Source organism: Malania oleifera, chromosome 2 (genome assembly GCF_029873635.1).
Source record: "Malania oleifera isolate guangnan ecotype guangnan chromosome 2, ASM2987363v1, whole genome shotgun sequence".
NCBI classification, from domain to species: Eukaryota; Viridiplantae; Streptophyta; class Magnoliopsida; order Santalales; family Ximeniaceae; genus Malania; species Malania oleifera.
The window spans coordinates 81542467-81556057 of record NC_080418.1 but is presented as its reverse complement, the minus strand read 5'-3'; positions in this window follow the sequence as shown (position 1 = coordinate 81556057).

The following is a 13591-nucleotide window of genomic DNA, read 5'->3' as shown; positions in this document are numbered from 1 at the left end:
ACACAAACACACCGTTTCGCACACCCATGTACGCATCACTCAGGAACGCACTAACACCTCCTGCAACACACACACACACACACACACCGTTTCACAAACCCATGCATGCACCACTCACACACACACTAACACCTACTGCCATACACACATATACGCACGCCATTTCACCCACTCATACACACCCACACACACACAAACTCATGCACTGCACGCACAACCACGTTCACCACTCGTCTCCATCATCCTCTTCCAGCCACCACCCTCTTATCCTTCACCCAACCCCCTCTCATGGCTCCCTTCACTCTATGCACACACTACACATACAACTCTTACACATAGTTACCCACACAACCCCATGCACAACACACACCAATTCATGCACCCATGCACATACGCACCCATCCACGACACACTCAACTTACCCATGCACCACCGCCACCATTCACCATCACCACGGCAGCCAACAAACGGCTGCTATACAACTGCAGCAGTCGCCGCACCGAACTCCAACCACCCTCTATAAATCCGACCCCAGCATCAACACGACCCATCACAACTCTCCTCCAACTTTCACTCTCCCTTCATCTCTCTTCTCTACCCATCACCTTCTCCCAACCCACAAACGGCCGAGCCACCACCATCCATCTCACGCATCTGCGACAGCCGAAATACTCTGGATATTTTTCCACGACTGCTTTGTCGGTGGCTACGATGTCTCCGTCCTCAGAGCACTCTCCCAAAACACACACTCCTTCACTCACTAAAAACACACACCACAACACCCTTCACGGCATAACCCTACACTCACCCTCACATCCCCCACCACTCACGGCTACACCATTCTCAGGTACACAACCACACACATATTTACACACTCTAAAATACACCATTCACCCACTGCCTGCAACGCACGCCCAACCTTTGAACATCATGGTAGGGGATCATAGCCGGCCTCCTCACGCTCTAATTACAGCTCTAGCGGCCCTCACCTGTATGCACCTCGCAAGCACCTGTAACACACACTGCTACACTCACTAAACTACACATATAGAAAACTCACACTACACACACATTGTTTCACGCACTCAAACAAAAAAATATGCACACAACACTCACCCACTCGCACTGTACACTCAACACTCACCCACTAACGTACACTGCCTACAAACACAAAATATATCCATATACACACACTGTTTCATGCACTAAAGCACACACCACTCACAGCCACATAAACATTGGCACACTACATACACAACACGCACCCAAACACCTACTACCACACACACCGATACACACACCACTAACCCACACCTCCACACACACTTGCACATACACTGATACACACACCACTAACACACTAATTTAAAATCACCCACACACCACTAACACACACTAATTTAAAATCACCCACACACACTAAAGCATACTTATACACACACTCACATACTCATGCATGTACATGCATGCAATACACACACTCATATACTCATGCACATGCATGCAATACACACGCTCATATACTCATGCACATGCATGCAGTACACACACTCACATACCCATGCACATACATGCATGCAACCACTTCATTCACAAGCACACACATCCATGTCTTCGACATCCGTGCTCAGGTTAGAGGACCTACTCTAAGCCCATTGGTCTTGACCAAGACCTTAAACTGGTTTTTCCCCGAAAACATTTGACCGGTTCATCATTCCTCGAACCGGTTCACACCAGTTTTCTTCACTTCACTTGTTTATTATTTAAACATCCAGAAAATTCACAAAAAATCCAAAAAAATTCAGAAAATTTCCAAAAAAAAAAATGCTTTTTTTTTCTTACTTTCTTTCATGGTTTTTGTCTTAATTTTATTTGTGCTATTTCTAATTTTGGGAATAATATTGAAAAATCATAAAAACATTTTTAAAAAATTATTTTCATCCCAAACAAGTTTGAAAACCTCTCGGAATATTACTTTTCATTTAGAAAATTCTATAAAGATTTCAAAACCCCGAGAGAGTATTTTTGTACTCTACTTTCTTGATTTTTTGATCCCTATGATTTAAAAGGGAGGCATGAGCTCTTCAGAGCACGATATGCCCCAGTTTTGAGCGAATACCTATATAGTATTTGTTGTGTGCATTTTATTTACACTTTTGATAGGGAGTAATTTTCTAAAGCTTATTAAATTTATTTTGGGATAATTGTCGATTAATCTAGTATCGTTCGTAAGAATGGGTGCGTAAGGGGTGCTAATACCTTCCCCTCGCGTAATTGTACTCTCGGACCCGACTTTTGTAGCTCAAATCGATTACATCCTTAATTAGGTAGTAATAAAGTGTTTTAACCACACTTCAAAAGGTTAGTGGCGACTCCATACACCACGTTTTCCATATAAAAATTCTTTTCAAAATCCACACCATATTTTTCCCAGTTCGCAGCCGCACTCATGCCAGTGTTTTGGCGGGTTCGGGATGTCGCAACAGCTTAGCAACTCCACTGGGGATGCTGAGACCATTACCTTTTAAAAAATAACCACATCTTTCCCAGTTCGCAGCCGCACCCGTGCCAGGTGGTTTTGGCGGGTCCAGGATGTCGCAACAGTGTTCACATACTTGAATCCTCAGATATCATCACTTAACAAAATGTATTAAGTTCCTTTTGTTTGTTATCATCAAAACAAGATTTTAAGCCTTATAAGGCCAACACAAATAAATAATTAAACTACCAAAATCATCAAATTTGCTTAATTTCCTAAATCTTACCCTAGCCTTGGTGTGATGTCTAGAATGCCCAATTCAAAAATCTGGTACGGTTAAATTGACGAGGATCAATGCTAGGCCCTAGAAATGGCGTTTGATCGACAATTAGGATGAAGATTTGAGAAAAAAATTGAGGATAAAGTGTGGGTTCACCTTACCTCAGGAGTGGTGTCTAGAACGCTCCTATGAAAAATCCACTCCGGTTAAATTGACGATGGTGGAAAGTGGAACCCAGGGGTATTTTTCGTTTTTCGTAAAATGAGGAGAGAGAGTGGAGGTGAAGGAGAGAGAAAGTGAAATGGTGAGCGTCTCCTCTGTGATTTCAATTTGGTTGAAATCCAAATCTCAGGAAAGGAAATCTTTCCTTAAGAATTAAGTTACCTTATAATATATTAATATTATATTATAACCTTATAACATTATAATATAATATTATGTTATATTAATATATTATTATATTATATTATAGTATATCATTAATTATTTAATTTAATATTTTTTTTAACCGAGTTACTACATTCTCCCCTCCTTATAAAAATTTCTTCCTCAAGATTTTGCTAATCAATCCTTTTACCTAACCTTCAAATCCTCAATTTAAACATCAAATACCCAACTTGACCTCAAACCATCAAATGACAACACCTAAATTACCAAGATTCTCCTTCAAATATTTTTGTCCACAAATCAACCAACCTAACATTTGAGTTCAAATTTCAAGTTCCTGTCTCTTTGCTCAGAAACATCACCGTCGATGGATTTACCATCGTTTTCTGAAACTCGCGACTGAATCAAAAAATCACAGAAGTTCGTTAAGGGATTTCTGCCTCCATGCTACAAAAAACAACTCAGAATTCCTAATAGTATCTTAATCTACCCATTCCTATCCTCATCTTAACTCGATCCTATACTCTGGTATTAATCAATCCTAAAGTCTACAAAACCTAACAACCTAAAGCTCTGATACCACTCTATCACACCCTGAACCCGCCAAGAGGGGCCTGGGGTGTGATGTGATCCAATCACCTGTGTCTAATACCATAACCTCAATCACGAAGCAGAAAAATAAATAAACATCCTCAATAATATACTAGAGTTCTATATAAATATCCCCAAAAGGAACTTCCCAACATCCAGTATCCATATATACATATCAGAAAATAAAAAAAATAAGTAAACCCAAAAATACATCTAAGATCTGTACCCTTTCACAAAAGTGCTATGCCAATAAACCCAACCTCAAGCTCGCTAAACTCGATCACGCAGAGGTCCTGAAAAGGATGAATTATATAACGGGTGAGACACATCTCAGTAAAACGGAATATATTAATACCAGTGTGTGGCTATCATAAGTTTAGTGTATACAAAATATCATCAGTTGTTATCTAACCACAATTATAAAATCATTCTTAGCCCATACTCACACACACACAAACACACACACACACACACACACACACACACACACACAATTATTTATAAGTGAAAGTTCCCAAGGATAGGAAAGATTACATGCCCAAACACCCTCTGCTCTAATACCATTACAACTACCAAGGCACTCACCTTACTTAGTAAGCCCTCGGGGTTATGTTTATAAGCAAAGTCTCCGAGAATAGGGAATATTACATGCCCATACATGTAACTTCCCTCTGCTCTAGTACCAGACTATAATTACCAAGGCACTCACCTTTCTCAACATGCCCTCGGGTGGAGAGTTTACTTCACCCCAAACACGTATAATATTACTATATTTAATACATTCAATACTTTGTTACTTTACTCTGTATGATGTTATCTTTATAAAACCCCAACTCTTCATAATCTCTATCTTTTATATATTACTCGGCTCTTCATATGCTTTCTTTTCATATACTCTACTTTGTTCTCTTATCACATACTCTGTTTTCACATTTCACATCCTCTATTTTCATATATTCTGTATTCACATACATTGTTTTGTATTTACATGCACTGTTCTATTATACTCTGGTTAAATCTACAACTATGAATTTAGAACTCACTGTCAGATGGGAAAAAACCGACATGCTTCCCCCCATAATGGGTTGTGCGGCGTAGGCTGGACTTAACCCTGGTTGGCCCCCAAAGTTAAATCAATTCCCAACTCTTTAGTTTGCTAGTTCGATTGGCTTTCTCATGCTAGTCTAGACTCCAGGGAGAACACTACCTTTCACAGCTCAATCGACTATCCCATACCAACACTCTCTCTAAGACATATGGTTGCACTAAGCTTTCGAAAACTCTCACAACAATACCGTGCATACTATGGTCTACTGGAGTTCTCAAACCATACATTGCAATTTATCATTAATATTCTTTTCTAAATAAATAATTCGAAATACAGTATAATCCCAACACATTTCTGTATTTCAACATGTTATACATATTTCATAACTCAGCACAGTATTTTTGTTTTTCCTCATGCCACACAATTTGAATAATACACATTGTTGACTCTACGAGTCCAATCTTGTTTTGATAATGACAAATCACTTGGTATTTGATCTGTGCATTGAGTTTGTGTACAGGACCTATATTAACCATGCACGAAAAGATAACAAGTCATGGATGCCTTCAAGTAAAGCCTACAAATCGTGGAAAGCATCTTGGAACTTAAAGAGTACGAGAATCAAGATGCAAGCGGTAAAGTTCAAGAAACTCTTGGGAATGGGTATTTAGAGCTTATGTATTTACATTGGCATATGATTTATTTTGAAGCTTATTATAACTTAGAATGGTTTTAGGATTCATGCATTTCATGTACATCATTAGGAAACTCTCATGGACCTTGAAATGTTTTCAAAATCATGAAAAATATATTTTATGAAAGATCCAAGAAAAGAAGCCAAGCAGATTTTTAGTTAAAAATAAAAATTTGAGAGAATGGGTAGTTCGGTCGCCTAAACTCAAACCTAAGTAGCCTGAAGAATTTTTTCGGTTGCTTGAAGATTAAGTTCAGTCACCTGAAGAATTAAATGGAGAAGACAGAACCTGGCCGAGGCTCTTCGGTCACTTGACCTTGGAACCTCAGGCGCCTGAAGTTGACACTTCAGGAGCCTGAAGTCGAGTTCGGTTGCCTGAACTCATGGGAAAGCCCAAAAATCAGCTCTTTATTAAAAAGACACGCGAAGTATCTTATTGATCCAACGGCTGAGATTAATTCTAAGGGTAATATAATATATATTATGAATATCTAAACCCTAGAACATATGCACAAGGACAAACCAAGAAAGATATACTTCTCATTACAAGATTTGAACCCTAGAGCTGGTATTTCTGCACTTCAATCTTCATCCATCTTCGTTTGGGAAAATCTCTACTGAAATCAAAAGAGCATTCATTCATCCAACTAAACTTTGATCCAATATTAAGGTTTGATCTGTCAAGTTATCATTTTTCAAAAATATGTCATCTCTTTACTTGTTTATCGTTAGAAAGAGGTTTTGATCTTGAGTGTGTATTCACATATAAAAACTGAATTTTGGGAAGATCATGTTTTGAGAAAAACTTGTTAGCGTGGTTGATTGATTTGAACTTCAAGAAGTAGATAAACACATATGCATATATATATTGTTCATTGGGCTTCTTATTGAAAAACCTACTTTGATTAAAATATAGGAACTTGAAGGAAAACTTTGTGATTTTTGATTGAGTTGTATTCAAGTCAAATTTTTGTTAAATAACTCACTTCAAATATACTTGAGCATCTTTACAAAGTTAATCAAGAACCCTAGTGGACTCCAAAACATTCCAAATATATTTTCACTTGGGAGTTTTTGATTAAATACGAATTTGTGTGTTGACACATATCATACATCGAACGATTGTATCGTTTTTCATACATTCTTGAGCTTCAAGTTACATCATATGATAATGTACTAGGAAATTGAATTGTACTAACAAGCTTTTCTTGGAAGCGTTTTTTTGAGTGTTATTTCTCAGATTTCATTGTAAACACGGTTCGGGTTGTGAACCGGGTGTGAGGAGGAAGTTGTACCTCTTGTGAGCAGCAGATAAGGAGGGAGTTGTACCTCTTGTAAGCAGCGGTTTGTAAGGGAAGCTCCGTCCCACTTTAAGGAGCATTGTTATTAGTGAATCCTTGAGTGGTTGCTCAAGGCGAGGACGTAGGCCAAGTCGGCTGAACCTTGTAAAATCGCGTTTGTCATCTCTCTTCCTTTTACTCTTTATTTTCTGCATGATATTTAAATTGAGTATATTGCATGCATAGATAGGATTGTCACACTCACACATAATTGAGCAACTAGAAGTAGTTGGCAAACTTATAAGAAGTGTGTAAAAGAAAATTAAGTGAATTAATTTTTTTTTAATTTCCAATTCACCCCCCCCCCCCCCCACTTGGAATTACACCTTAATCAACACACATATTTATAAAATTACTGAAATAATAAGTCAATCCATATTCATTATCTGTTTTACAAAAAATATAGGTTAAATTATCTCCATAATTTATCATATACTCAAAATAAGCGTTAATAAGCAAAACGAAGATAATTAACCCTACTCACCTTGACCAATTTTTAAAAATATAAAACAATTCCGACCAATCATTTCAACCAGTCAATTAATCCAGAAAATCCATTACTTAAATCCTGTAGCCTTTTTCTTTATTTTAATCGGTTCATTTTCAAAAATAATAGCTATTAACACAACCCTAGGCTCAAAAACCTCAGTTTAAACGAATGGCTTTCAAAACTTGCGTGATAATCATATATATACACATATTATTCCCATTTTAACCAGTAGAATTTACAAAATAACTGGCTTAATCTATTCCTCTTACTTGATTTCCTGAAGTCACGCTTGCAGGGATCCTAACACTGTGCCTGCGGCGCTCACATGAACCATGAATTCATAAATCCTAATTTAATCAACTCAACCCCAGGTAAAATACTATTTTAACATTTCCTAAGCTCATAAACTCCAAATAAATAATTAAACTACCAAAATCATCATATTTGCTTAATTTTCTAAGTCTTACCCTAGCCTTAGGGGGGTGCCTACAAAGCCCAATTCAAAAATTCGCTCTGGTTAAATTGACGAGGATTGATGCTAGGCCCTAGAAATGGCGTCTGATCGTCAATTAGGCTGAAGATTTGAGAGAAATTAAGGAGATATAGTGGGTTTACCTTACCCCAGGAGTAGTTCCTAGAACACTCCTACGAAAAATCCACTCCGCTTAAATTGACAATGGCAGAGAATGGAACCCAGCGATATTTTTTGTTTTTCGATCGGTTGAGTATTTGCTGAGAAAATGAGGAGAGAGAGAGTGGAGGTGAAGGAGAGAGAAAGTGAAACGGTGAGCGCCTCCTCTGTGATTTCAATTTGGTTGAAATCCAAATCTCGGGAAAGGAAATCTTTCCTTAAGAATTAAGTTACCGTATAATATATTAATATTATATTATAACCTTATAATATTATAATATAATATTATGTTATATTAATATATTATTATATTATATTATATTATAGTATATCATTAATTATTCTTAATTAATTAAATTACTTATTTAATTTAATTTAAGTTTTTTAGCTTAGTTACTACAGCAGGGCCATTTGACTCGAGCCACATTGACTTGGGTCGAGTCTTGGGTAGGTTGGCTTGAATCTAGGTTAGGTTGACTTGAGTTTGGGTAAGTTTGACTTGAATGTTTGGGGATTTTGCAAGATTTTTGGTGGGGGTTTTGATTCAAATTTTGGGGTTTTGATTTGGGATTTTGTGGTTTAGATATTGGGTACTTCAAGCAAAATTTGTGGGTCTGCTTTTGGGTTTTGATTGTGGGATTTAAGGGTTCTAGTTAGTTGAATTCTTGGGACTTTGATTGGGAACTTATTTGATTCAAATTTTTGGGGATTCAGCTCAAAATTTTGAAAGGGGTATCCTTATTTAGATTTCAGTTCTAATGGGAAATTTGAGTTATGATTTTAATTTTTGAAACCTAAACAATTCTTGGCAGACCAAAATTTTTAGAATTATAAAACCCTCTATCAAAACACTGCCATTCAATTTAAACAACCAGAATACTTTATGCACTCACTAAAATAAGACTAGCAAAAAGTGGGGGGGGGGGGGGGTTACTTACTCTTAGGTCATCTCTAAATCCTTCTCCACTACCTCTCCTCACTAAGCTTCTCTCTGCAATTCTCTAAATCAACTCCATTCTTCTGATTTCCACTTTAAATTTTGCATTAATTTTCCTTCAACCTTCAATTTGTTTCCTTTAGTTCCTTCTTCACTCGAAGATATTTTTTTTGGTGAAAAACTCTTACACTCACCCTCTCAATGATCTCTCCTAATTTCCTTCCCCCCGATAAATGGATAATTATGTTGTTTTTAATACTCTTAATATAATGGGTTAAGGGAACTTTATTTGTTAAATGAAGGGTATTAATTTGACAATGCGATTAACTATTTCTGGCCTGTGAAATGATATTTTTTTTATCCCTAATTGAATTCATGTGGGCTCATGTTGCTTATGGTGTTCTATGATTGATTATGTCTTAGAGCCGAGAAAGAAATTATCACAAAGGAGATGATTAAAGCGAAATGCAAATCGTGACCTACTACAACCTAATAGAGGAGTAACTGAGATGCGATTATTTTGGAAACTTGGGGGACCACGAGAAGCAGAGGAAGAGAGGCGGTTACACACGATGGAGAAGGGGGAAACTGTAACAAGAAAAGAGAAAAATTGGGGAAATGGGAGTGTAAAATTAGAGGGAAATTTTGAAAAATAGAGATCCAGTTTTTCATTTTATTTCTGCAATTTCCTGCTTTGTAGACGCAATTTTCACACATTTTTAGAGATTATGATGTTTGGCTAACTTCTATAGCTTAGGTTGCGGTACAATTTCTATTGCTTTACATGATTTTCTAGACTTTCTATAATGTTGATTTTAAGCATTTATTTGGCCGAGACCGAAAATTAAAGAGGATAATTTGATAAATCTCTTGCTTTTACTTCTTTTTTTGTTGTCGACACTATACATATTAGAACCTTGAATTAATCAAGGATTTTCATCAACTAAGTGTTACATGAATTTTTGTTGATGTTTAGTGAGGGTATTTTCTTTCTATTAGGACCTGACAAGTTTACTTGAACTTAGATTTACGTATTTTGTTTTATTAATACCTTGATTGGATTAATAAGAGAGGATTAATGCCCAGAAAACTAGTAAATGGTGGAAGCAATAGATATTTGGACCCGTAACCCAAGTGTTTGATAATTTGATTCTGTGAACCTGTTTTATTTTGGCTACTGTGTTGGAATTATATTTTTGAGTCTTGATAAAATTTAAATCTCATTTTAACATCTTTTGCATCATTTAATTTTTAGAAAACAAATAGTTCATGATTTAGCTTACTCTTTAAAACATAATCACAAACCCGAGACCCTCCAAGCTCAACCATACATTCCATTTTTAATAAATCTTTCACTGTGAACATAATCCTTTCCATTTTTCTCATTGTTTTCATAAACATAAAAATCCAAAAAGAATTTTACATAGCATTTTACTTCATCATATTTCTCATACATCAACATTTTTTACAATAAACCTTCACAAATACTTTGATAATCATTTTTGTTCTTGTGGAATACAACCCTAGACTTATCCTTGATACAACTCTACACTTGGAAGCACATTTAAGACCACGTCAAGTTTTTGGCATCATTGCCTAGGAACATTTGGTTTCATCAAAGTATTTTTCTAATCACTAAGAGGGTGTTTATAAAGTTGTAAACCTCTTCACAACTTGGGTGATATCTACTTCCTCTAATTTAACTTTTTTGCTTTATCTTTTTTTTTTTTACTGCAATCAATCGCTTGGATCATGTGACACTTCTAGCAACCAAGTCAGTGTTGTTTTCTGTCGTCTGACTCAGTTATTCAGTCGCACGAATTGCTAAATATTCTTAGATTTAGCCTTTTATACTAGTTTTGTTGGCCTAATTTGCTTCAAAATTTCCCCTTTTTGATTTAAGATCATTCATTTTTCAAAACTCCATATAATAAATCCATTTTACTTATGAAGAGCAACATGCAAATGACTAAAGTCTGAATGACTTTCCAATTTAGCTACTAGTGTATAGGTTTCTTCAAAATCGATACTTTCATCTTGATTCAACCTTGTGCAACCAACCTAGATTTGTTGCAACCAACAATGCCATTATAATAATACGAAACTCTAATTTATTGATCAAGGGTTAAGAGCTTATAAGAGAGTATGGATAAATACTCTTATACAAAGAATACCTTTATAATAAATTCAGAGGAGTATTCAAAAGAGATTTTTCTTTTTGAATTAACCATATGTTGTGAATGCTCAAAACCAAATTGGATTGCACTAATACTTTGACGTTCATGGTTGAGTGTGGGTTTCTTAGATAAGCATGAATGTTCATTTTGAGAACCCATTTCATCTTTGAGATATTGATAAGATGAGTCTTCTGTTTATTTAATGTTTGACACGCTGAATTATAAGTGATGATTGATTTTTCATTTTTGAGTGTCTTTGAATTTTGATTAAGCATTAAAGTTCCAAGATGAGTTTACAGTTGGATGGTACATTGTACTTACGTTGTTATGATTAACTCCCTTTAAGCTCAATTCTTGTGCAATCGACAAGATATGCCATACTTTAGATGTTCATATTTATGCATACATAAAACATTAAGAATTATATAACTAAGGAAGACACCTTTGTCCATTGGAAGTGGATTTTATAAAACACAGTTCTAAGATTTTATTGAAGAGAAGAAGACCTAGGTTATTTATCTCAAAAATACAAGGTAAAAAGTTGTCGACGTTCGTTCAACTTGAACACGTGTAGTAGAAGCACACAATCACACACAAATTAATTAGCATCCTAATGCAAGCACTTGACAATGAAATATACTCAAGAAGCAATCAAACAGTGATAAGAAGAATAAAAAATGCAACTAGAACACAATGTTTACGTGGTTCAGCAATAGGCTATGTCCACAGGAGCAGCACTTGAGTTTTCACTATGATCAATGTCTTACCCCAATAGGGTTACATAATTATGTTTATATAACATCTAATGCATGCAGAAGTGTTCTAGTATAACTAAACTACATTTGTAGCAATCCCCCGAAGGAAAATCCTCCAGATAAGCCTAATCTACAAGTCTTTGATTTGAATTTACGTGATTTGCACCGATGAAAATCGTCAACGGTTTGACCAAACCGTTGACAGATTTGTACTGAGCAAAGGTCCTCTTGCATATTGAAACATCTTCTCATGCAATTTTCCCTCGCTTCACTAAGCTCTCTTCGGTACATGTGATCCGCTCTGAATATGAGCCACATCCCTAACAATCTTCACCTTGGCGAATATTCTCCACCTTGGAAATCTGAAAGCATAAACGCTAGTCCACCCGGGCCTATAGACTAGGACCTCCCTTCCCTCTAGCACTTAGAGATATGAACCAAGTCCAAGCCACACTTGAATTTGACCATTGTAACAGGAACTTCACCTAGCTGAACACTCAGCTCCTTGAACGATCCTTTGAACCACAATGCTATCTTGGCAGCCTCAGCTTCTACCAAAAACTCCAATCTCATTGTAACCAACGCACCCTGAGACTGTAGCCCAAACTTCCAATAATTAGGCCTTCCCACAACGTACCCCATTGCAAGCCTCTTATGATCTAAGTCCCTTGTGTAGCATCCATCTGCAAACCTCAAAAACTGATGAAACCCTTTGTTGCCCGCCAAAGTACCCAACTGCATTGACGTAGGAACCCTTTGACACAACCCGAACATCACCATTCATCCTTGAGTACTCAGTGGTAGACTGTTTACTTAGATTTTTCAATGGTGTATCAGTGTCTGGTTTAACATCAACCATGTTAAATCTCACCAACACCTGATCCATAAAACTACCCTAAGATAACCACAATCTCCAAGTAGTTTTGTCCATACAGTCGCCCTGAGATATATAACACCAATCTCCCCATAGCTACAAAGTCACCCTGAGATAATCCTAATCTCCCTGTAACTTTAATCTTGTGAATCTCCAACCCAAGAACACTCTTGGAAATACTCAAAACCTTCATGTCAACTTTCATTCTCAACATAGTCACCGACTAATTTACCTCATCTAGAACCTTTCCAACAATCGGCACGTCACTTACATAAAACAACAAAATATTTACCCACTTGCAGCCTATCTCCCTCTCCCCTTCTAGGAGCTCCACCAACCCCCTTATCTGATTCTTATACATTACCTCCATCGCCTCCACCATGACACCTGTTCACCTACCCTTCTCCTGGCCATGCACTGCCTCTTGAAAGGTTGTAAGATCCTTTATGGTAGTAATGGTTGCATAAGACATTAGATCACACTTGGGTGGTGGCCTAATAGTGCCTCTGAGTCCATTATGATCCTACTGGTCTCTTGAGTTTGAACTCCCTACATTTCTGCCCTGAGTTTGAAACTCCACTAGTATCACAATCTCCTTTCTGATTCAGTTTATCCTTTGATACTGCAAGTCTTTTGGGTTAGAACTCCCTACACTCCTGCCCTAAGTCTCGAGGCCCTACACAAAATGCTCATTGTTGCTACTACAACTTTCTGGCACCCATTTCTCTTCATTTACCTGAGTACACTGCTCCATGGCTTTAACACTCAAAGTCATGTCTCCACCAATCGCCACCCTATTTTCCATTGGATCACCCAGTTTGAACCTATCTTTCTTGTATACCCAAAAGATACACTACCCGGACATCACATGAGGCCTTGATCCCACCTCACTAGAAACGTGCATGGCT